The following is a 23,396-nucleotide window of genomic DNA, read 5'->3' as shown; positions in this document are numbered from 1 at the left end:
TTCTATTCTTCGATGCCCATTTTACAGATGTGGACACTGAAGCGCAGAAAGCTTGTGTGGATTGTCCACAGTCATACAGCGCATGACTTTTTGATTGGCAAGCCTGTGCTCTAACCTGCCTGTCTCGGAGTTTAATGTGTATCTAAAGCACATAAGGATCTTGTTACAAGGCAGACTGTGATTCTGCAAGTCTGGGGTGGGGCTCCATACTCTGCATTTCTGACACACTCACAGCAGCGCTCGGCTATTGGTCTTCGCACCATCTTTTGATTAATGAGGCTAAACCTGCATGCCACCCCAACCCCCAGAGCCAGATTTGATTGATTGATTGATTGATTGAGAGACACAGAGAGAGTGTGCATGCGAGTGGGGGTGGGGGGGAGGTGGGGAGGTGCAGAGGGGTAGGGGGAGAGAATCTTCATGCAGACTCCCTGCTGAGCAAGGAGCGGATGCCGGGCTCCATCTCACCACCCTGAGATCAAGACCTGAGAGGAAACCACAAGTAGGACACTTAACCGACTGAGCCCCCTGGGCCCCCCAGATTCCTTGGTTTCAATGAGCATAAATGTCATTGTCCGGAACCTGCATCTACTTGGTTACTTGCAAAGACCAGGTGAAGAACAGAGGAGACTTTGGCGGTACGTGCAAGGATAGCAGAAAGTAAAAGCAGAACAAAACCGTGATTAACTGAAGTGCAAGGCCTTGTCCTCAGTCTCTCCCAGCCCGGTACCCGCCCATCCCCAGCATCCAGGCACCGAGCATGTCTTCAGGGCCAGCCTGGGAACCGAAGCAGATTCCCAGGACACAGGCTACTGCGCAAGGCCGCTCACAATGAGCTCTGCTTCTGTTTCCAGACTGCTCGGGCCCGCCTGCCCTGACAGGATAACAGGCCACCACCTTTCTATACAGGCGGGACTGGGATACAGTCATCTTTTTAAATGTTAAATACTTATTGTTTTAAACATTTACTATTTAAAATATCTATTATTTTTAAACGTTTTAAAATCTTTATTATCTGTTCCCACACCCTCCATCCCTACTCTCCTCAGGACAGCACGTAGTAGGTGTCAGTAAGTTTGAGATAACCAGCAGACTGACTGTTGGGGTGTATCTATCATTTGAGGTTTGCTTCCCTACCCCCTCGCAGAGTGGAAGAACCCTGAGGGCAAGGATTCTGCCTTGCTTCTCCAAGTCTACCTTAGAGTGCTGTTAGGTGCTCAAGAAACACATGACTCTGGTTAACATGGCCGTTACGTACGCAGGAATCATGGAGCTACTGACTGTGTGTGTGAGCCTTTCGGGGTTCCCTGCCTCCTCCTCCCCAACCCACTTCCTCTCTGCTTGCACCCTTGTCCTTTGCAGTCTCTGGGTCTTCTGACGGCTGTTGGCTTCCTCAGTGTTGGAGTTCAGGTGGGGAGCATGCTTCTCCTTTCACAGGACGGAATTATCTTTCCGCAGTGGCTGAGGTGGTACGGTCTCTCCTATCATAACCTTGGCTATGAACTTGTCTGCTCTCTCGCTCCCCTGGGTTTCATGGCCCGCCTTTCCTGAGGTCAACTGGCTTTCAGAGGCAAAGGGACTCTCAAGTGTGGTGGAGGTCTGCCAGCAGCCCAGTGGGTAGAGGCTCCAAAAGGAAGAGTCTAGAGTCCTGGGAAGGTCTTGCTGTGGATCCAATGGTAACATCTGTTTGTCTCCCAGGTCTCTCTTCATCCTGAATCCCTGGAGCCCTCCTCTTCTCTGTTCCAGACACAAATTCCTTCCAGTCCCAGGGAGAAAGACACCACGTCAGAAATCTCCCCGCAATCGAAAACAGCGACACGACTTCGCAAAATTCCAGCTCAGAACAGCATTCAGTCCTTGCTATTGCTCTAAATAGTGGTGACGATGCAGCGGGAGGAGCCATTTATTTACACCCAAAGAGGGGCTATTTTTATTACATCCCAAGACAAGAAAAATTAGGGCTCCACACACTGCTCCTGACTGCTTCTGACAGACCAAAAGGGAAACGTTTCCTGTTGACTAGAAGAAGTTTCGAGTTTCTCCCGCTGGCCGTGTTTACTTTTTCCAGACTTCTGTTGAAATCTCGGCTTTCTATGGCTCCCTGCTGAGGACAGGGACTGGCGACAGGAACTCACAGTTGCTTTTTGACCACACACCTGCAGGAGGGTGCTAGGCCTCCAGGCCTCCGCGGGTTCCCATCAGGGGATGACCTTCATTTTGGCTGCTACCACGGGTCTCGGCTTCATGCTCGTGGTTATAACCAGCAAGTCTGGGGGAGGGGGCCAGATTTACATAGAGGCAATCACAAGAAAGGCAGTCTTAAATTCAGGGGTAGCGTCCGGAGGAACAGCAGAACATCCTTTCCCCCAGCACACCATCCTCTGGTGCATAAAAATGGACATTTGGAACCCCTTCTCCCTCTGAACTCCCTGGATCTCCTTCCTCCCGCAACGCTCCACTCCCAGCCCTGCCGGGTCCCCCCTCCCTGCTCCCCCTTTCTGCTCTCCCCATCCCAGGTTCCTGGCTTCATGCTGAAATAGTGACAGCAGCTCTGTCCTTTAGAGTCCTTGGAGGGAAAGCAGCTCCAAGGAGAGCCGGGCCCTTCTTTAACACAACCGTGGGGTGTGTTACCCTGCCGACAGACTCTGCAGTCTCCTTCCCTGGGAATCGTGTCAGTGCAGAAAGGAACCAGGGAGACAGAACCCCTCCTCTTCCCCGACAGAGCTTCTGCAATATTCCATGCTACGGAAAGCTGGAGAGTGGGAAGTCAGGGAAGGGAACAGGATGCGGCTTGCCCGAGGAACAGTGGGGAGGGACAGCCTGGGTCAAACCAGCCCTGATGGAAGAGGGGGGCGATGGTATGCAATAGATGAGTATAAGAACCAGCAAGCTTATGGCAGGAAACAGTCTCAAATCTGCCACGTGCTCCAAGGTGACAGAGTACATGACAACCGCAGACGCCTTTGTAAGAACCATAGAGGCTACGGGGTAGAGTCCCTGCTGACCAGCCGGGCGTTGGGTTAAGTCATTTAGTTTTTTTTCCTATGTGGAATTCTTATTTAATCTTTTTTTTTTTTAATTTCAAAAGTCATTTCGTTTTAACTCCACGAGACTTTTAAACTGATAAGAACAGATACTACACTTGATCTTAGCCAAAAGGCTGAGAAGCGATAACTCCACGAGACTTTTAAACCTTTGGTCAATATTCCCTGCTTTTGGTGTCAACCTTCAGTCAGTCCAACCCTCACCTTCATGTGCGTGTGTCCTGTGAGGACCCCATGCTTAGAAGGGCCCTGCAACTGGGTTTAATGCTCTGCTGTCACTGTTTGAAATCCCTAATAAGTTCTGAACAAGCGGCCTATATCTGCATTTTGTACTGGCCCCTGCAAATGGTGCAGCCAGTCCTGAAAACCATGGACAGCCATTGGATTTCCCTGACCTCAATTTTTGGTGATGCTTTCTTTTCCTTCCAATTAAAATTCTGGAAACAGCAGGACCAATACAAATTAGTAATTGGACCGACAGGTGCAAGCATGGTGGGCCCAGAGAGAAGTATCGCCCCTCCCTGCTCCCGGGCTCTCTGGGGAAGAAGTCTGAGGATCGAGGTTGGGGGCTGTGATGGGACCCAGCTATGCACCCTCGACTATGTGACGTAGGGTTCAGGAAGCCCTGCAAGGCTCCACCCTCTGGTGGCAATATTTGTCCGTCTCCCAGAAGCACATGACCAAAACCTCTCCACCTCTTAGTTTAGGGAATCCATTCCATTCTGTTCATTCCGCTTGAATTTAATGGCTATCCACAGGGCATTGTGTCAGGGCCAGTAGGATTGTATGTACACAGTCCCACGGATATAAAGGATGGTATTGGAACAGGTGGCAGAATTTGAATATGAACTATATACGAGATAGTATTATTATACCCATGTTAAGTTTCTTGGGTGTGATCATGGAATTTCTGGTTACAGAGGAAAGTGCCCCTTTTTTTCTGGTAGACATATGCTAAAGGATTTGCAGGTAAAACTTCATGAAGTCTGAAATTTATTCTCAGATGGTTCTAAAATATATACAGAGAGAGAGACAGAGAGAGACATAAAATGTATCAGATTTGTGAGAAAAAGGCATGTCTATCAAACAAGTGCTTCCCATTAGGAGTCTGAACACATGTTTCTCCCTAATATATTATAAAATATAATAAAAGTATAATATAATAAATAAAATACTAGTATAATGTAATTATACATTATATAATCATAGTGTTTCTAAAAATACAAACAAATACATTGAGAAAGATTGAGAGAGAGAAAGAGGGCAAAGAAGAGATAAAGCAACGGTGGGAAAATGTTATGGACTGGTGAGGACGGTTAAAAATGTTCAGGTTTCCTTTGGTTTGCTTTTTTCCTAAATGAAAGGTTGGGAGGGGATGCACGCTGTCTATCCTGGTGAGGTTATCATCACCGGGAGCCAGGCCGTGGTCCATCTGTCTTACTTTGGGTTTCCCCAGAAGTAGATCCTGAGATAAAGCTTCAAGTGTAAGTCGTTCATTTGGGGGCAATTGTGGGGGAAGCAAGATGAGGGGAGGAGGCCAATAGAAAGAATGTTACCAAGCCAAACATTACTGGGGAACACTGGAGGCATGCAGAACCTACCAGAAGAGTGCTGGAGTCTATCTACAGTAAGGCAGTCCCAGGTTGTGGGCTGCCCCATGGATGTGGGCAGGGAAGGCTGCAGCAGCCTAAGAAAGGGCCCCCCAGGAGTCAGCATTTGGGTTGGGCATGGGAAGGCCTGGTTTCTCCTCCTCCACCATCCATCCACCCAGTCATTCAACCTCGGGGCCAGGCCCTGTGCTAGACGCTGGGGAAAGAATCTTCATTAAGACAGATATAATCCACACCCACAGGGTAATAAAAAGTGGGAGAGACAAAAACTGAGTATACAGAAATTGACAACATTGGGGAAATGACAATTCGTCCATTCATCCTCAAACTTGTATTAAGCACCTATCATGTGGTGGTCCTAATTCTTAACATGGGGATGAAGCAAAAATTATGAGCCCTGAAGCAACTCTTAATTTTTGTTGTTGTTGTTAGGATTTTTTTTTATTAAGGAGAAGTCCTCACTGCTCCAGATGGGTGATGAGGTATTGAAGCCCAGCTGCAGGGACACTTAATGAATGGGCCCATCATTTACATGGAGAAGCCCCTCTCCTCCCTGTCCCTTTACCCTCCCTGAACCAAGGGTACTAACTCAGCCTGTGAACCGACCCTGAGGAATGTCCTTCAGCGAATTACAGGCTCCGGAAAGAAATGCGGCAGAAGGAGGCACTCTCGCCACATTGCTGCGACCCTGGCTTCTCTGGGGGGCATGACACCTGTAAAGCCTTCATGGTCCCCAGGAAAGGAGGGTACCCCGGTCCACCTGCAGAAATCACACCCCCCCGGGGCGCCTGGGTGGCACAGCGGTTAGGCGTCTGCCTTAGGCTCAGGGCGTGATCCCCCGCGTTACGGGATCAAGCCCCACATCAGGCTCCTCTGCTGGGAGCCTGCTTCTTCCTCTCCCACTCCCCCTGCTTGTGTTCCCTCTCTCGCTGGCTGTCTCTATCTGTCAAATAAATAAAATCTTTAAAAAAAAAAAAAAAAGAAATCACACCCCCCTCCATTTCTCCCCAGCTACCTCTGAAACGTTGCCTCCTTAGCATGTAAAAAAATGGAGACATCACCGCAATCTGGCTCAATGCCCTCCTAAACACCAAATGAATTATTTGTACGAGATTCATCATTTAACTGATGTTGGCAGAATGCTGTGTGATCTCAATATCAAACACTGGTCTTCGGTCATAGCATCTGTCCATCAGAAAACAAAGACAGATACCCTCGTGGCACACATTACAGACATCAAACCCTGGGCTTTGGGCTGTTATTAAAAAAACAACAACAGCAACAAAAAAGAGGCAGAAGGTACAGCTTTGAGGATTGCAAACCTACTTATTCTGGGTTGGTCTTTTCCCAACATGATGTGGAGTGAATCCCTTTCTTTCAGTCACGCCTTCATTGCTTTCCTGTAATTTGGACTGGGGGCGGGGGGATCCAGCTGTTTTTAAAAAGAATCTTGGGAAAAGCCATCCGTCTGGGTCAGGCAGTAGGCTCTGCTGGTGCCGGGCTGGGGGTGGGAGAAGCCCTTCACTGGGCCAGCTCTGCACAGCCCACACCCAACAGTGTTTCGGGTTCAATGGTCTCCCCGAAGCTTCTTTTCCCTTCCTTTTGCAAACAATTTGCCTTGAGTCCTACGGGCCTTGCATCTATCTGTGCAGGCTGGGCCCCTCCTCTCGGGGCCACCCCGACAAAGCTGGGCCAGGACCTGTCACCCGGAGCTGGGTGTCAGCAGCAGCCCCCAACTGGCCCTCACCTCCCTGTAACCTCTGCACACAGCAGTCTTGGGAGCCTCCTGAAATGCGGATCTGCTGCTGGGAGCTTCCCTGCCCAGTGCCTCCGGCATTTCCTGTGCTCCTTGGGATGAAGGCCTTACTGCTTGGCACAGCCTCAAAGCACCCCTTCTGAGCCCCGTGCTCTAGCTCCCAGCTTCATCTCTCCCTTTCTTCACCTCTGCACTAAGGCAAACCCAACTCCTGCTCTGCCCTGAACACACTGCGACATCTGAAAATGCCCTTCCCTCTCCCGGGAGAGGACTTCTCCCTTACAGTCCCTCTTACCAACGTAGACCCCTCTTTCCACTGAACCCATTTTTCCTCTTCTTTCGAGACTTGGCGTAGATCTCACTTCCTCCAGCTAGCCTCCTTGAGCCCTTACACGGGTGAGATGGCCTTCCACCAACACCTGCAACTGGGTCACTGCCTTGCCCCAGGAGTAGGGCGGGCCTAGTCCCATGTCCGCCCTCTACTTGACAGACCCTCTGTCGTAGTTTTAACTGGCGCTGTTTCACAGAACTCCGGGTGTGGAACACAGGCTCGATAACTGTGCGCAGGATAAATGGGTGAATAAACAAACGAACGCTGGGCATCCAGTCCGCTGCTGAAACGGGGCTCTGCACCAGAGCTGTGCGGCGTGTGCTCGGCCACTGGTTAGCAGTGTGTGACAAATTAAGTACAGAAATGGAGAGTGAGTGTGCAGAAACCTTTATAACAATTTAACTGAATGCTTTCATGCCTGCCTAAAGGAATAGTAAAAATGTCGGACTTGTATTTTGTATATCTTTGTTATGTATATTTTTATATACATTTTTTTCCTATTTTATGGAGGTATTGCAGTGGATTAGATATCTTAAAAAACGGTCTTTTACCCAGAGAGTTTGAGAAGCACTGTTCTACACCCTTTCTGGGATGACAACATGGAAGCAGGGAAGGAGGCAGATAATGTGTGTGTGTGTGTGTGTGTGTGTGTGTGTGTGTGTGTGTGTGTGTGTTGGTTGTGGCAGGAGGAACAACAGGAAAGGGAAGGATTAGTAGCTAAAGATGACTGAATATGAGTTTGCAGGGAACGCTTTCCCATATGATGCCATCAAAGAAACTTTCTCAGAATCCAACAGTTCAGACAATAAACAGCTCATAGAACAGTCTGCTGAACCCAGAGCCCCAAAAGGGAGAATAAATTGGAGCTATTAAGATCATCCTATTTGCCTAACTGACCCAGACAGCCCCATGTCAGGGGACCCACACCATCAAAATGTGTCCCTCTCCCCCACGCCGCAGACATGATTTTTAAATTTGTTTCCTCACTTTCTCCAAATCTGGCTTCCATTAGAGAACTATTTCCCCAATTAACCTCTGTGCCCTCACAAGTAAAGAATGCAGGAGATTTCCACCAACTATTTTCTCCTGTTTTGAACATGCCATGTGCATTTAGAAGGAGCCAGAGATTTCCAGGACAGAAGTGGTAGTGAAGGCATCATTTCAGTAACTGTTCTTTGAAAATCCGCGCAAAGTTTTTGTAATGAGAGGCACCGCTTTGCTCCCCAAGTGGTCCCTCACGGTGCCATCCGGAGGCCAGAGTTTAATTGATGCCAAGGAATTTCACATTAAATCACCTTCCAAGTGCTGAGCAAGTAGAAAAATGATGTCCGTGGAGCCAAGAGGCTATGTGGTTGGGGACCCAGGTAACGGATGAACTTTATCTGTGTTCGTGAGGAGAGACGGAATGAGTCACTGGTGGCCCCAACACCACTGAGTTATCATTCTCCACACTTGTTAAGAAAAAGGTCAGAACGCAAGGTAGTGATCATGCATTCGAGGCTTACATTCAGTCTCTCCAGAAACGCTTTTCTTAGCCGTGGCCTCCGGAATCAGACACATTGGGTTAAACACATGTTAGTGGAAAAGTTCAGGACCCAAAGTATAATTTCAGAAACTCCGAACCGAGTTTCCAACTCAGGCATTTAGGTAAATGGACACAGACCAAGACCTTAGAATCAGAAGCAATCCTATTACCGGCAGGCTGCCGTTCCCATCCTATATCCACACCGGGTCTGTCCTGATATGGGTGTGGCCATGAGAATTGATTTGACCAATGGGACAGGAGCAAGTGTGACCCAGCTAAAGATGTGAAAAGTGCCTGTGACTTGACACTTGCTCTCTTCTGCTGCTCTTTGGAACCCCGAGGCTAGCCTCCTGTGAACAAGCCCAGGCTAGCCCATGGGAGGATACGAGGCTTTGGGGAGCAGAGATGAACCATCCCAGCCAGGGCCTTTCAAGACCACCTAGCCCGAGCACTATCAGAAATGTGAGTGAGACCATGCTGGCCCCAGCAGAGAGCAGTCAGAGAGCCCAGACAAGACGAACCACCCAAATGACTCACGGAATCATACAAAATAACAACTGTTTGTTGTTTTAAGCCAGTGAGGTACTTTGTTATGTAGCAATAGCTAACTGACACACACTCATTCATTCATTCACTCATTTGCCCATTTGTTCAGTTAACAAATACTTGTTGAGTGCCTCCTATTGGGTCACTGTGCTAGGCACAAAAGCAAGTGAGCTTTAGCCCTGAACCTTTTGAAACCAAGAATGTAGCTAATTTGTCTCTGTATCTTGGGCCTAATGTAGTCTGGCTTCTAAGATGTACTCAAAACTTTGTCTTATAAATACATGACTTGGAATAAATCCCAGGGGGAGAATTATAGACCTCAAACTTTAAAAGCACATATTGGTTGACTCAGCAGTTCCACTTCTGAGAACTTAAGGAAATATTTTCCGATATGTGCAAAAATTTAATTACAAAAATGTCCTATCATAGCCTTGTTTACAGCAGCTTCATTTGATTTGGTTGAAGACACATTGGTTGCAATTGCGGTTTCATCTCTGACAATTTGATTGAAATAATATTGCCAATCATGGGTATGGATAAGTTTGATTCAGAGTAAGGTAGCTTTATGACCTTTTTGTATCTTTAGACACAAAATATTTAAATATTTTTCAGAAATACTAGGGTTTTATTTTTTTCTACTTTTAAAATTTCTAATTCCCTTTCAGCCAATTAATCATGCTTCTAGGCTGCTAATAAGATGGCGCAGAAAACAAATTCTGTGTCTATCAGTTAGGTGTTAAATGGCTACACAAGCATAAAATGAATGTTTATCATTATATGTAATATGGTACAGATATGGTAGCTATGTGTGTCTCTGTTCACATCAAAAGATGGTCGAAGTTCTCCAGAGAAACAGAAGAGGGGGAAAGGAGTAAGGGAGGGAGAGAGGGTTTTAAGGGACTGGTTCACTTTGAGGGGGCTGCCAGTTCTGAAATTTGTAGGGCAGGCTGGCAGGCTGAGAACTGAGGCAAGACTTCTATGTTACAGTCTCAAGGCAGGATTCCTTCTTCTCCAGGAAATCCTAGGTTTTGCTCTTAAGCCTTTCAGTTGATTGGTAAGGCCCTCCCAAATGATCAAGGGTAATCTCCTTGAAGTCAACTCCTTGTAGATATGAATCACAAAATACCTTCACAGAAGCATCTAGACTAGTGTTTGACCAAACACCGGGCCTTCATAGCCTAACCAAGTTAGCATATCAAATGTGATCATCATTGTCATGGTGTAAGTTGAAAAAAATCAAGTTACACACAGATTAATTTAGGCCTATTTTTGAAGATAAAAATAGTAACATATATGTATAGAAAAGAAATCAGGAAAGGTATACACAAATATGTTAACAACAGTTGTCTCGGGGAGGGTTGGATATAATTGTTGGTCTCTCTCTTTTTTCCTTGTCTGGTTTTTTGGTTTTGCCTATAAAGAGAAGGCTCTGCCATTGAAGGACAATACACGCATAAAAGAAACACCGAATTATAGAATCTTGTCAATGCCTTTTAGCCAAAGCCCACCACGAATACGCCTGTCATTGAAGAAGCTGGGTTTACCATTGCGGCGAGGAAAAACGCACGCCAGGCGTGTTAGAAAGAACCTAGTGTAGGGTCTGGGCTTCAGATGGTGATTTGGGGGAAGCTGAAGGAAGCAGGCTCACTCAGAGAGCAGGGGCAATTCTACGATCGGGCATGACCACGAATCCTATCTATATGGAAGGTGGACAAAAGCTGTAACGGTCCAAGCATCAGCAGTCACTCCTGTCAGCTGAGGGACGGAGATGTTTGGCATTTTATGGGTTGTATAGTGGCCACGTGTTCTGATCGACTTTATTATGGTCACAGAGTGACCTTGTCTGATGTTGGTGTTCTGTGAGACTGTGTCTGTCCAAAAGGAGAACAATATAGCCTAGCTGTGAATGTTCCCAGATGTCAGCCATTGCTGTTTTCTTTTCTCAACCCAGATAGAGAAGAGAGTAGGAGCTTTATTTGCACTTTTTAAAAAAGACCAGCTTTATTTTTAGCAACTGATTCTTTCTCTTTTTGTTTAACCATGTTTTCCTGAAAGTTTTTATTTAGCAAAATGAACCAAGGCTAATTTTTCGATCACTGGCGCACACATCATAAACTTTGAGGGCTCTAGAAGAGGCAGGCAATGATGAACGCTTAAACTGTTTCCAGCATGCAGGCGATGGTAGCTTACGTTGTTTCGTTCTTAATCTGATCCCAAACAGAGCATCCATGATTGGAAAAATGGAGACATTTAAAAGTAGGAAAGTATGAAGCAAACAAAAACTTCACATTAAAAAAAAAAGTACAGGGAGGAATTGCTGAGAGATGCATAAAAAGCTGCAAAATCATTCCAGGCAAAATTTCCCCTTGGCACACAAAAATCTCTTCTTCGCATAAACAGAATGACTAAAACTTTTCATTATCAATGAATTCAACATCCTACCCACACTGGCAGCTTAATGAATTTACTTTTGGCCAAATTGCTTCCGACCAAATTGTCTGCTCTGATGTGTAATGGTAAAATATCCGAGATAACCTAAAATGTCCGACAAGGCTAGTCAAGAAAGCTACATAAATCATGGCTCGTCAGTGTGAGTGCCACGTGTGCATTTAAAGCAGTGTAAATACACGTTGATTTTGAAAGGAGGAAATGAATCCTTGTAAACATTAAGGAAAGAGTTACAGGTATGAGTAAGCCCCATTTAGTTGACCATGTAGACAACTCTAGGGCTTGGACCAAAGGGGATAGACACTCTCTTTTAAAAATCACTCACGTTTCTACTGTTTATTCAGTTCATCAAACCTAATATTTTGTATTAGGCTGGCTATTTCAGGACGTAAGTATCAAGTGGAAAGCAAATCCACTTACTACCAAAAGGGTAAGGGTGATTCCAAGGGTATACCTACCAAGAGTCAAGTCTTGAGGAAGAAGAGGCTTCAACTAAATTGCGCTTACTTGTACCTGTAACTCTTTCCTCAATGTTTACAAGGATTCATTTCCTCCTTTCAAAATCCGTGTGTATTTACACTGCTTTAAAGGCACATGTCAACTCATGTCAACCCAGGAACAAAGTGCTTTCTCCCTGGGGGAGATTTTACTCTTTAAGTAAGCCACGAGGCCCTCCTCCTCCTGGACTTCGGTTTAAAAAAAACTGTTTTGAACAGCTTTATTGAGGTATAACTGACATATAACCAACCACACATCTGATGCGTTTCGGTATCTTAGTATACCTGTGTGACTATAACTACTGTCAAGGTAAGGAACATATCCATCCCTCCGAAAGTTTCCTCATGCCCTTTTATTCTCTCCTTTCCATCCCTTCAGGCAACCACTGATCTGCTTTCTGTCACTACAGATTAGTTTGCTTTCTCTAGAACTTTATATTGTTGCCAGGGTCAGCAATTCATTCCTTCTGATTGCTGAGTAGTATTCCCTTGTAGGGAGTATCAGATTTCATTCATGTATGCAACGGTTGATGGACACTTGGATTACTTCCAGTTTGGGGCTATTAGAAGCAAAGCTGCTAGGGGCGCCTGGGTGGCTCAGTCTGTTAAGCATCTGACTCTTGGTTTCGGCTCAGGTCATGATCCCAGGGTTGTGAGATGGAGCCCTGTGTCAGGCTCTGCGTTTAGCAGGGTGTCTGCTTGAGATTCTCTCTCTGCCCCTCCCCCCACTTAGGAGCATGCACGCTCTCTCGCACGTGCTCTCTCTCTCTCTAAAATCAATAAATCTTAAAAAAAAAAAGCAAAGCTGCTATGAACATTCACGTATGGGACTCTGTATGGACATATGCTGTCCTTTTTCATGGGTGAACATCTAGGAGTGGGATGGCCGGATCATGTGGTAAGTTTAACTTGGGAAGAAACTTCCAAACTGCAGGGTGTGAGGGTCTCGACTGTGTTTTAAATAATTTTATTTATTTATTTATTTATTTATTTATTTATTTTTAAGATATTATTTATTTATTTGACAGAGATAGAGACAGCCAGCGAGAGAGGGAACACAAGCAGGGGGAGTGGGAGAGGAAGAAGCAGGCTCATAGCAGAGGAGCCTGATGTGGGGCTCGATCCCACAACGCCAGGATCACGCCCTGAGCCGAAGGCAGACGCTTAACTGCTGTGCCACCCAGGCGCCCCTCGACTGCGTTTTAAACCTAGGCAGAAGTCCCTAGAGGGCTGCCCTGGATGTGAGCATCTTGAAGAGCAGAGCTGGGTAGAATCGGGGGATGCAGTGACAAGGGGGGAGCCAGCAGAGGTCCACAGGAAGAGGGAGGGCCCGTCTGCTCAGAGAGCCTGTGGGCCCTGCGTCCAGGCCATGCTCCCGCGAGCCCAGCCTGCAAGCAGCTGTGGAAGCGGAGGGGCGCGAGAATTCTAACGAGAGGCTCTGACGATGCAATTTTGCTGGCGTCAATAAATATTTGTGGAATGAATAAATGAGGGTCAGGGGAGGCTGAATGGGAAGAGGCAGAGCGCTGGGGTTCCGAAGACAGAAAGCAAAGCGCCCGTGAGAGAGAGGAGTGGAAACGTGTTGGCAGGGCCGCCACAGACTGTCATTTCACAGGGTGCCTCGAATCGGGATGGCAGTGCCTTTTCAACGCTGGGGAAATGACATCCCTAAGGCTTGCATTCGCAGTTCTGCCAAACAAATTGCTGTTTTTAAATCTCATGGTTAAAGAGGTATTTGGTGTCTCTTGAGCATGTGGCCGGCGGGTTTTCTGATGGGAACCCACGATGGGATGTAACACAAAATAAGCCAAATAAAGAGGCGCCTTGACAGGCTCTCTTCTCATGCCGCCCTCCCCCCTTTCCTGGCCCACCTTCCAGACCCTCTGCACTCTGCAGTCATTTTTCTCTGCCTCTCCCATTAACTGGAATCACTGGCTCTGGGGTCCTTGCTGGCTTGCTAGTGGCTCAGTCTGATAGCCTTTTCTCCTGGTCTTGGGGCCACATTTGGTCCTGCCACCCATCCCCTCCTGGCTTTCTCTCTTTCCAAGGCCTGCAGGCCCCTGTCCCCCTCTTGTGAGCTCTATGCCCACAAACCCACGGCCCTGGGAAGCCAGACTCAGGAGAGGATGAGGGGTGATTCCATGGCAGCACTCCTGGAAGGGAGGGGAGGGAGGCAGGATGAGGCCAGGGAGAAGTAAAGCTGCAATTCGGTCTCAGCAAAGACCTCAGCCAGTCCCACAGGGAGCTGGGGAGCTGCTGGCACAGACATTCAGAGCCTCAAATTGGAGCAGAAGAGCCAGATCCTTGCAGTCTCTGTAGATCAACCACGGGGTGGCGGCGGCCCCTGGCAGCAGGCAAGGGCTTGGGTGAGCAGTGTTCTTTAGCCAGAGGCCATTCTGACAGCGATCCCAGCAGCGGGGAGAACCAAGCCTTCCCTAACAGGATGGGTGGGGGTTGGGGGTGGTACAGGACAGCTGCCACTGGACCTACCTTCTCTCTGACTGCTGCTTCCTAGTCATGGTTGACCCCTTAACCCTGGCCTCCACCTATGGTCTCCTGCTCTTCTCTGTGGCCAAGCTCCTTTTGTTGTTGTTGTTGTTGTTGTTGTTTTTAAGATTTTATTTATTCACTTGAGAAAGGGAGAGAACAAGCAAGCATGAATAGGGGGAGAGGCAGAGGGAGAGGGAAAAGCAGACTCCCCGCCAAGCAGGGAGCCCTACGTGGGACTCAATCCCAGGACCCCGAGATCATGACCTGAGCCTTCAGGCAGGCGCTTAACTGACTGAGCCACCCAGGAGCCCCCCCACAAGCTCCTTTCTGTAAATCACTACCCAGGAGAACCAACCAAGAACACCAGCTAACATTTATTGGGTGCTTGCTATCACAGCCTGCACTGTGTTCACCACCACTCATATATGATCCCATTTAAGTTCTCAGAAACCCAATGGTTCGGTGGTATTTAAACTTCATTTAATCACCAAGGAAAATGCCAGAAGTCTTCCTATAAGAACTGTTTCTGCCACGTCACCTCCTAGCTTAAACACCTCTGATGGCTCCCACTTTTGGTCAGAATAAGTCAGCATCCAGCCCTGTACTATTTGCCCCGAGTCTCCTTTTCACAATGCTTCCTTCTTCGCTCCTGCCAAACGGCCCCCTCTGCTCGTGCCTTAACCTGGCTGCCCCGGCCTGCTTCTAGACCAGCCCGGTCTCGCCGTCTGACTATGCCTCTCCGTTCGCTCTTCATTCTTTCACTTACTCATCTGCTCATTTACTACAGAGTAATAATGTGAGGCTGTGTGCTAGGTGCAGGGGACACAGTGCTGACCAGAACTGGCCTGTCTGCCCCTTTGGAGCCTTAGACTCTAACAAGAAACACAGATATTTTTCAAATATTTGCCAGAACTTTTCCCAGTGCTCAGAGAGAGCCTCAAGGTGTGTTGAGAGCTTAAAAAACATCCAGTAGAGCAGTCCGAAGCACCCTCCAGGAGCCGGCCACTCTCTCGGAAGGCCACGGATAGGACCGCTTCTATCAACCGCCCTCAGTCTTCATACCCCGCTTTCTTGGGGGGGCGCTCTGCCTAAGCATTCCTGCCTTTTGGCTCCTCTGCGTCCTCCTCCAAGCGTTCTTACTACAAAGCACCAGCCCCTGCAGATCAATTATAAGAGGCTTGGTAAGAATAGTTATTTATCTGAGGGCTCAGTCTGTGTCGGGGTCTCCACATACATCAGCACTGCTCACTAATTACAGCGACCCCCATGATAACCCTGCTTCTTCTCACTATTGCCCCCACTGTGGCGGCCGCTCCCCAGCAGGGACTGGCTACAGGCAGTTTATTTGGGAACTGAAAAATATAGGGGCAGGGTGGCGGGGAAGGCAGGCGGTAGAAGGAGTGGCATCAAGCAAGTTAACCTCCTGGGAAGCTGGAGCTTAATCCCACTGGGGAAACCCTGGGCAAGAGTGTGGCATGCACACACCTCAGAGTCGTCATTCCCACAGGGGCAGGGAGTCAGCGTCCTCACTCACCAGCCCCCATCAGACATGGACTGGTTGAGAGCTGGGTGTGAAGGCGGGGTCGGCATTAATTCCTGGGCACTTCTGGCCCCTGAGGGGCAGATGACATGGGAGTGAGCAGCCAGAGAAAGCCCTCAGATAAAGAAACACAAAGCACTGGGGTGCACTGAAGTGGGCTTACTGCTCCCATATTACAGATAAGGAAAGTGAGGCTTGGGGAAGCTGGCCCAAGGGTGCACGGCTAGGAACTGTCAGCACCAAGACTTGCTGGAGTCTTTCTGGCTCTAAAGCAACATACCATGCCCCTTGAGAGGCATTATCTTGTCTTATCCTTCAGTACCCCTTCCAGCCCTTTGCACAAGGCTGAGAACCTAGTGGAGATTCCCCAACTGCTTCCTGACTGATGAGCCTTAGCGATGACGAGCTTATTAGAACCACGAAAACAAGAAAAACAAGCTCTTAAATGTGCCTCTTTCCTTCCTAATGGCCGGGTTTTACCTCTCCGTTTCTGAATCAGCTCGTGTGCTTCTCAGATCCTTTTTTGTCCTATCACCTCTTCAACTCTGTCGTTTGCAAACAGGGAAACTGAGGGAGGCAACTGCAGACGGCTACCCCTCACGAAGTGGGAGCCAGAGCTGGACTTGCCACTCTTGGCCTCCAACAAAATCTAAATGCCCCACCGATCCTTGTTTTTCCTCCACGAAATTCCCCTAACTCGATTAAAGAAAAAAAAATCCATCAATTTACATGGTAACAGAAAAGGACAGGGTCATGGATAAAACATTCCCCCATCTGTACTGGAGGGCACGGCTTACACGCTTCAAGAGCACAGCCGAAGGCTCTGGGGATTTGTTTTTCTTTCCCTGACCCGAGGACTCTGATCTCTCACTTAACCTCTGACCTCTTCAATTCAGATAACCAGGGAACTGGCAGCTGGGGCTAGGGGCGCTCCCAATGCCACCCCGCTCCGCCTGGCTCCGTCTGGCCTGGGAGCCGGAACAAAGGGAGAGAGCGACCCCCGCCCCCAGCACTTCAGAGCTCCCCCCCTCCCAGGAGGGCAACCAGCCCTGTAGGGACCCCTGCTTGTAACTACTTCCCTACCAGGCCCCCCACCTGGCAGCACAGGGGGCCGCCTCATTACAGCTAATGCCATTTAGAGTCTGCTTTGTGCAGGAGGAAAAATAATAAACAACACGAAACCCCGGCTTTGACTCCATTTTAAAAACTCAAGCTAAAACAGGCTTCACCCAAAGATCCATGACCTCCCCCCATCGGCCTTTTTTTTTTTTTCCCTTTCTCAGGCTTCATTTAAAACGAGGCCAGAGCCTGGATTTTTAACAGCAGCTACTTAGAGGTGGGCATGAGCCACTTGTTTGAAATTGAATCAGCCGTTTTTATTAAACCATATATTTTCATTCTTGCCAGCGAAGCAGAGAGAGGACTTTCGCGGCTCTCTGGTGTACTCTCTCCCGCACATTCTCACTGCCAGGAGCGCTGTAGATCCCGCCTTGCACACACCCCCCTCCCCCCGCGCTGTGATCCCACTCCAATGCCACGGAGCCAGGGCTGGACCCAACTTGGTGGCAACCCCAGAAAAAAACGATGCATTGGAAAGACCCCTACCCCCAAACTCACTTCTAAATCAGGGGCCCACTCCCCAGCCCCTACCTCCCAGCTCGTTTCCAGCTCTGAGGCTGCTACCGGAGGGGACCTGCTGGTGACTTGGCCGCTCAGCAGTGACCACCGCAGGCATGCCCCAGAGCTAGATGACTACCTCATCTCGGCTTTGGCAAGAGACTAGCTGCAGCCTGCTAGACAATGAGACGTCTTAGTGACAGACGTTTCTTTGGAGCCTCCAGTTCCCATATGCATGTGGTGGTGGGCCTTTTATGCATTCTCTCATCTTAGAACAGTGCGTGGCACGCAAAGACAGCGTGTCCATAGGTGTCATTCGTATTCACAGCCAACATTTACCAGGGATCTTTTACTGTGTGCCAGGAACTGGAGACAAATAAATGAGACCTAGCCCCTTCCTTCACGGAGATCATGCTCTCAGAACGTGCTTTTCTACTCAGCCAACACACTGGAATCACCAAGAGAGCTTTCAAGAAAAGCTGACGCTGGGCCCCACCCTCAGTGATTCCAATGTAATTGGTCTGCATTCTTTCCAGCGCATGATCAGGGCTGAGCACCAGGGCTCCCCAGGGAAGGGCAGACAGCAAACAGCTATGCCCCAGGGTGAAGAGGGCAGGAGCAGGGGGTTGTGCATACAAGGGTTGAACTATGGAGCGGGGAAAGCTCTCAGGAGGACGTAAAAATACAAGTTAGTATGGGCCGGGCCAAGGTATTAGGAAAAGAGAAAGGGGGAAAAGATTCCAGGAGATGGGAACAGCTCCGGTAAAGGTCCAGACTGAGGATGAACATCGCCAGTAGACTCTCCAGGAACTGCATGTGGCTGGAGTTCGGGGGGAGAGAAGCCATAGGGAATGGGGGAGACTAAGCTGAAAGGGTCAGTGCACAGGGACTGGCAGGGTCCGTCATCCACCCAAGGGGTGTGAACTTGCCCAAGGTCAATGGGGAGCACAGAAGGGAAATTCTTAGCTTTGCATTTTGGAAAGCTCCGTGGCTACAGAATGGGTTGGAGGGCAGCCAGACTGGAATCCAGGTGAGAAATGACCATGGCTGGAAGTAGGGATGTATTAGTCTGATTTAGGTAGTGCTCTCCCAGGAGCAGACCACGAGAGATGGTGTGGGAAGGTGTCAGAGTTGTCCCACCGAAGGACCAAAGAAGCGGGTATTTGCCCCCCAAGCCCTGTCTGGCATTGGTCCGAGGCTGCTGCTCTGGGGGATAACTCCCCAGCATTCTGGCTTGCCCCGTCCCTGCTCTCAAGAATGCTCTGGCCAAAGAAAGCTCCCGGGCAGAGAGTGCCAGGCATGAGCTATAGGAAGCCATCCGTGTATGTGAGAACAGTGAGTGCCAAGGGGATCTGTGCAGAGCTGCCACAGAGCTGTGGTGAAGTCTTTACCCAAGGACTTAGGGAACGAAAGATTGAGGCCAATTACTCCCGGGAGAGGCTGGTGAGTGTGGGATGATGGGTGGGGATGGTGATGAGGAGGCAAGGGGAGCAAAGGGAGGAGGGCAACCTCACAGATGCTGGTGGAGGGCACGAGCCATTAGAAAGGAAGCTTAAAACCCAGGGTAAGAGCAGCACAGCTGTGGGAAGGGGCCTACCAACACCACTCTGAGTGTCCAAGCAGGGCAGAATCATGGAATTTTGGTTGTTTGAGCTTTCTGGACCCTTGGGTTTCCAGGGGGGAGGACTTTCCATTATTTGTAGCAGGCTCACAAAGAAGCTAAATGGGCTATTCTGAACCAGCTTTCATTCTGGGTCATTCCCCCAGCCCCAGCCTCATGCCTCCTCTCCCCTCTCCCCATGATATCATCCCTGACATCATCCTTGGTCCGTTTCTCTTCCCTGCCCAATTTCTCAAGCCCCATCAAATCAGCTGCTCTGTTGTTTATTAATTCATTCAGGGCAAGGAAAAGAAATGCACTCAAACTAACTAAAGTCCAAGAGGCCAACTTATTGGAAGGAACAAGGACTGGGGAAGGAACTGAGCACAGGAAATGCAGTCAGTATCCCTGCCGGTTCAGAAGCAGGGACCATGAAGAACCCCCAGGAGGAGAGAGAAGGTTTTTCTCATTTTTCTCTAAGGCCCCATGGACTCTTGTCTTACTCTCTCTGTCCATCTGTTCCATCTCTCTCTTGCTCTTACTCCTTTCTTCTCTCTCTGGGATTTCTGTTTAGGTGAGCATATGGCCACTCTGACCTGGTGTCATTGGCTTTAGTTTAAGCCAATATAAATGGCTTTCAGTCTTTGTCTCAATTCCTAATTCTCAGGAGAGTAATCTGATTGGTAAATAACAGAAGACCCCATTCAAACTGGCTTTAGGACAAAACCAAATTTGTTGGCTCAGGTAACTTAAAGGTAGATGTAGGCTTCAGGTACAGTTGGATCCAAGAGCTCAAGCTCTTTCATTGGGAACTCTTGACTTTCAGCCCTATTTGGCTTTGTGTGGGTTTCTTTCTCAGACAAGCTCCCTTTAAGTTTGGGTCCTCCAGTTTGGCAGTCTCAGTAGAAAGAAGACTTCTTTCTGCCAAAAGTTCCAATCAGATTCCTAGGATTGACTCTCACTGAGCTGGCCAGGATCACAACCTCATGGCTAAACCAGTCACTCTGTCCAAGAGATGGTTGGCCAGACCTAGTAACATGTGAACTCTGGGACCAAATGGAGTAAGAGCAGGAGAAGGATGTTTCCCCAAAGGTAAATGAGGGGCTGGCATCAGAAGAAGGAAGTGTGGGTATAAACAGGCAAAAGTAAAAACCAACACGACCTTGGGGGTGATGCCATGCCTTCTGCCTACTCCTGAGAGCTCTGAACAAGTCAGTTTCCTTATGATGATGTGGGAACCAAAGCAGTCACTGAACCTTCCTGTCAATTTTATCTGAGCAATCTCTCTGCAATCTGCCTCTGCCTCTCCAAGCCCCAGGCATCAGCCAATGCTGACCACCACCACACATGCCCCGATATGGCCATTATCATTGTTAAAATACTGCACTATTGCTGTATCTGCTGGTAAGTGTCCACTGGCTTGAGTCCTCCCAGCCCAGGCTACCCCAGCCCCTCTCCCGGAGTCCCCAGACTGCCCTTGTCTGGCCAATCAAGAGTTAGTGCTGAACACAGCAGGGGCACTGAAATCTTGCTCCAGCCCCTTCTGATTGGCTGATTTCATAATCCACCAGCTGTCCCATTGCTCTGGGGCCAACAGTTAAATATTTCAGATATCATCCTGATTCTAGCAATAGTTCCCTATCTGTTCTCCCTCTTCCCACTCTGTCCCTCACACCCCATAGTCCATCCTTCACACAGCTGCCAAAGAGCTTTCTAAACCCTGAGCTGAGCTTCTCACCAGCCTCCTTTCATTCTCCCAGGTGTCAAGTTCTAACTCCATACAGGTGTCAGCCTGCCCCTTGTGATCTGGTCGCAAAGGCCTTTTCCAGCCTCACCCTCCCCTCTGGCCCCACTCAAAGTGCTTTCCCTATGTGCGTGCTTCTCCATGCTCCTCTGCCCTCACTGGAAGGCGGCTTTCCTCCACCTGATATACTTTACACAAGTATTTATAGTGATCCCACAACGTGTCCCACATGGACTTGGAGTAGGAGACTCAGCAGCAGGAAGCAGAGAGAAGCAGGAAAAACAGATGCTCTGAAATGCAGACAGAGAAATTCAGCATGGGAGCCGCTTGATCCCAACCTGAGGAGCTCCCTGGAGGAAGATTCCTGAAGGATGAGTAGGGAGCATGGGAATGAACTCAAGGAAGCTGCCCTGCTGCGCTCTGATTCCCTGGAAATCTGTCTCAAGCACACCTCCTGTCCTCCTGCCGGCATGGTAAGGAAACACTGACCCCTTGACACGCTTGATCTCATTCGGTCCTCAACTCCACCCCGTTTCCATAAGAGTACCTGTTCCATGCCCATCATGAGGAGATGGCAGGAGCAAAGAAGACTAAGAGGAACGACCTGGCTTCTCTACCAACCTGCAGGGGCAGCAGGTGGGTCCCCTCAGGGAGCCACTGGCCACAGGGAGGCTGAAGCTTATACACAGGTAAATACGGTAATTCTTTCCACCTCCCAGCCACAGCAGCGGGGATATGAATTGATTGTCAGAAGCTGTTTAAGGGCCTGTGATTGAGGAGATGATCTGAGATAAGCTGCTCCAGTGAAATAAAGGCCAACAGCTGCCTGCTGCCACGTCAGCCGTCAGTCGCTGTGCTTTTCTCTCAAAGGCTGCTCTGTGCTTTGGCACCCACCCCCACCCGCCCCACCCCCAGGAGGCAGGGAGCAGAGGCTCTTGCACACTTTGGGAGGAGGGAGACTGTATTTGGTGACAGATGAGATACTAAGGTCTGAACCTGGGGGTGTAGGAAAGTGCAAGAGGGGCTGGGTATGTCAGTTTCCTTTTCTTCGTAGGTGGGGTCTCAATTATGAATCAGAATTTCCTGGGAATCTCAGCATTGGAAGGAAGGAGGGATCGGGGAGACTCAGCCCTACCCGAGCCAAAGCACGTGAATTTCCTAACTTCACCTGGAACATTTCACCCAGAATCAGTCCTTGCATCTGAAATGCCCATCCATCCATCCATCCACCCACTTAATCATTCGACACACATGAAATGTGTAAAAGCTTGAGCTTTGGCTGTTGACAGATGCCTTCGCTGGGTTTGGTCACTTACTAGCTATGTCCTCAGGCAACTCACCTAACCTCCGTAAGATTCTGGCTATTAATGCCAACCTCCCAAGGCTATTTGAGGGTTACTGAGATCGTGCCCACCAGGGCCTGGGCCTGGTGCCTGGCAGACACAAGGGAGCAGTTGCGGCAGTGTGCCAGGGAGTAAAGTGAGTGCTACGGGGATTTCAGAACAGAATCACAGCGCTCTTTGAGGAGCTCCTGGTTTAGGACACAAATAACTACGCCGTAAAGGAGAGGACATGAATGTTAGAAGAGCCACAGAAGAACTGGCATGGCAAGAGATTTCTTCCCATTGAAAGAACAAGGAAGACAAGGGGATTGGGAGTGACATTTGAGCTGAACCTCAAAGGGTGTGTAAGGAGAAAGGGTCATTTTGGGAGGAGGGGACAGGGCAAACAAAGCCATAGTCTTAGAACCTTGCCCCGCAAAGTAGGGGTCAGGGACAAGCAGCCCCTGGGCGCTTGTTTGAAATGCAGACTCTCGGGGCCACCCAGAACCACTGGACCAGAATCTGCACTTGAACAACCAGGAGGGGCAGGTGCACATGGGTTTGAGGTGCTCAGGGCTGATGATCTCTGATCTCTGTGAAATGCCCTTCTGGCCAAGAAAGGAAGGAGGGATGACCTCCCTGAATGTTGGGGCTGATGGTGAGGGCATCATGCCCGGTCTTTGGCTAGGGCATGCTCCCAGAACCAGGAGTGCGGGGAGCAGAGCCCCAGAGGCACTGGAGGGTAGCTGTTTCAGGACAGAATGTTCTCTGAAGCTGCATTTGAGCCTGTTGGCTTAAGGGACTGGGGTGCAGTCTTGGCCATTCACCCACTCTTTTATTCCACAAGCTTTTTGGAGGCACTTTTATGGGCCAGACACCACGCCAAGTTCTGCCCTAGTGTTGGTGCTGGTCCTCAGGCACGTCATCTCCTCTCTTGGCCCTCAGTTTCTCCATTTGTCAAGTCCAGATCTTTGTGTCTTATTACCTAAAGTCGCCTCCACCGCAAACATTTCTGTTCTGGCTCCCTTTCTTTCCAGGGACTTCATCTTTCCTCTCCACCCCTCCCCCACTACTCTTCATTCTGATTGTCTTCCCTACAGCAGGGAAAATCCCCAACACTCTCTGTCTTTGACGGGGTTCCCAGAAGCAGACCACGAAAATGAAGATTCATGTGAAAGTGACTTATGAGGAAGTGGGGGGTGGGAACTGGCACTGGGGACAAAGCAGCTCCATTCCATCCCGCAAGGAGCAGCTCAGAGCTGTCCTTATTGGGACTGGCAGGGCGAGGGAACAAGGTGGGCCAGAAGTTCCCAAGCACTTCCAGCT

General features: G+C 49.0%; 1 protein-coding gene and 1 pseudogene across 2 annotated transcripts in view; both read right to left on the bottom strand.

Annotated features, from left to right (window-relative positions):
- Positions 1-23,396, bottom strand: part of SHQ1 (SHQ1, H/ACA ribonucleoprotein assembly factor) — a 326,624-nt gene that overhangs the window by 85,243 nt on the left and 217,985 nt on the right. The window lies entirely within an intron of this gene.
- On the bottom strand, positions 3,047-3,172 carry LOC121102682 (annotated as a pseudogene).

Source organism: Ursus maritimus, unplaced genomic scaffold, assembly GCF_017311325.1.
Source record: "Ursus maritimus isolate PB19 unplaced genomic scaffold, ASM1731132v1 scaffold_14, whole genome shotgun sequence".
NCBI lineage: Eukaryota > Metazoa > Chordata > Mammalia > Carnivora > Ursidae > Ursus > Ursus maritimus.
This window is presented reverse-complemented; position numbering and strand designations above follow the sequence as displayed.